Source organism: Herpailurus yagouaroundi, unplaced genomic scaffold (assembly GCF_014898765.1).
Source record: "Herpailurus yagouaroundi ecotype Mexico unplaced genomic scaffold, PumYag 29, whole genome shotgun sequence".
Lineage (NCBI taxonomy): Eukaryota > Metazoa > Chordata > Mammalia > Carnivora > Felidae > Herpailurus > Herpailurus yagouaroundi.
In genome coordinates, this window is record NW_024412377.1 from 56,369,223 (window position 1) to 56,372,098 (window position 2,876).

Below are 2,876 nucleotides of genomic sequence, written 5' to 3' on the forward strand. Positions count from 1 at the left end.
TTTTATAAATCATCACAATATTTAATATTTAATTATTCAATGGTGACGCATTAAAGTTGAGGACATTTTATCCTTGGAGCTAAGGATACTGTGATTAGGGACAAGGTATACTTCCTATAACCAAGAGAGGTACAGTCTAGAGTTTAAAGGTCCCCATAGGAGGAAATGACTGATTAAAAACAGAATTTTGAACCCAGATTTTGACTATTGCTTTTTAATTTTAGGTGATAAAAAATGCTTACAGACTTCATGTGAATCCGACGAAGTCCTGATTCACACAGTCTCAAAGGACCTGAGATTCTATAGTCATTGAGAAAGTAATTGTTGGGTGCCTTGAGATTTTTTTCTTTTCTTTCCCATCTCTCTACTATTTGTGTAATTGGAAGTTATCTATGTATAATTACATCTTTAGTGAAAAGTAATTATAATTCTTATCATTGACTTTTTAAATTAGCTTTTTTACTGTAATAAATAGTAGTTTTTACATCTCATCTAGCCACTCTGGGTATACCCAAAAGGAAATACAAGCAAGATTTCAAGCTTTAAAACTGGCTAAATGAGAAAAAAACAATCTATAAACACTAAAAAAGTTAGAAAGAAACATAAAGGTCATTATCTGCATTTGGAAACCAAGAATTCTGAATCTACTTTTATGAAGAGCAGACCACAAAAACGAAATAACCCATTGTTTTAGAGTTAACTCCTGTATTTACTATTTCCCATCCACTTTGCCTCACTTTTTTCTCACCCATTTCCTCACCCTCTTCCCTCTGTGACTTGGGACAAGCTCAGTAATCTCTTAGTATCTTTATTACATTTAAATAATAACTTTGTATCACTGTCTAATAATGAGATAATAGAAAGGTGTTTTTTGTTTTTTTTTTTTTTTTTAGAAAACATTTGCTTTAGAAATCTATTATTCAAATTATTCCTAGTGAAGAATGATTGCTTGATACTGTTCAAGATCCTTGAAATAAAAGCATAGAACCATAATTGCATAGATGTATGCATCAGGTAGTTGAACTGCTTGGGAATTATGGAATTAGCATGTGCTGCTGATTAACATCCTTCATAACAGAGACCCCACAATTGGCCTTTTATCATGGGGTATAGCAGTATTTAATGGTGGGTAGATATTTAATGACCTCTAAAGGGGAAACTGAGCACCTCAGCCTCGTGTCCTGGGCCCTTGTCATGCCTTACCATACAGAACCCCATCTTTGGAGGAAATTGTATATATGACCTTGATCTTACAATTCAGGGTAAAAGTTAATGAATTACATGAATTGAGGATTGACTTACTCATGGCCAAGATTTGGAGTTGTCCTGAGAAGGCATGGTGTTTCATTTTCTCTCATAAGAAAACTATAAAATTTTCTAGATTGTTTGTCCTGCTAAAATTAGTATATGATGATGGTTAAAAGTTGAGACATACCTGAGAATGAATTAGATTTTCTCCCTAATCATTATATAACCTTGGGCAAAATACTGAGTCTCTTGCAACCTTTGTTCACTCATCTAAGATTGTTCACTCATTATAAGATAATGATTAGAGCCATTTCATTGAGTTACTGTGAAACATAACTGAGACCGGATCTGTGTAGCAGGATTTCTGGTTCATGGAAATGCTGGAAAAATAGGTGTGTTTTGTTTGTTTGTTTTAAGTTTGTTTATTGAGAGAGTGAGTCAGAGGGAGAGAATCCTAAGCAGGCACTGCACTCTCAGTGTAGAGCCTGACATGGGGCTCACACTCATTAACTGCAAGATCATGACCTGAGGTGAAACCAAGGGTCAGATGCTCAACTGACTGAGCCACCCAGGCACCCCAAAATACGTTTGTTTGTTTTTTATGAATGTAACTTATGGTCAGATTGGCTTACATACAACACAAGTGCTTATCCCAACAAGTGCCCTCCTCAATGCCCATCACCCATTTTCCCCTCCCCTCCCCTCCCCATCAACCTTCAGTTTGTTCTCTGTATTTAATAGTCTCTTATGGTTTGCCTCCCTCCCTCTGTGTTTAAAACTATTTTTCCCCTTCCCTTCCCCCATGATCTTCTGTTAAGTTTCTCAAGATCCACATATGAGTGAAAACATCTATCTGTCCTTCTCTGACTGACTGACTTCACTCAGCCTAATACTTTCCAGTTCCATCCATGTCGCTGCAAATGGCATGATTTCATTCTTTCTCATTGCCAAGTAGTTGTCCATTGTATATATAAACCACATTTCCTTTATCCACTCATAAGTTGATGGACATGAGTTCCTAGGATCCCTGTTAATTTCCCTGTCTCTATAGAATCATGGAAATGATCATGCTAAATGATCCATAGAAATTTTGGCCTTCTCTTGAGTATTCAGAAGTGTCTGAGATAGCACCCATGTTTCAGTGAGCAGTTCTTGGAAGCTGCTTGAACTCTCTATCTATTCCAGTTTCCTGCACCCCATGTTGCCTTCAAATGTGTTCATAGTCTCTGCTCTTCTCTCCCCAAACGTAGCTAAGACCTAGCTGACTCTAATTGGTACTGATTTACAAACTTAAGATTGTACACAGAAAGGCAAAATTAACTGGGTATTAGACATCTTTACTTTGGCATTTTTCGCAGAGGGAAAGGGAGTAGCATCTTCTATCATTATTGAAGTCCTGTTCCTGCCTCCTAATAACTATCTGCAGAGATTTAAGGGTTTCTTAACTGATGACTCTGGAATACTTGGTATGAGAATACATCATGGCCTTGGCTCTTCTCAAAAACAATAGATACTATTTGTGTAAATAAAGTGTTCCTTGGGTGATCTTGCAGTTTAAGAACATGAGTTTTATAGGACATAAAACATAGAGGCTATTAAACATTTATCTCTCTCCCTTGTGATCATGA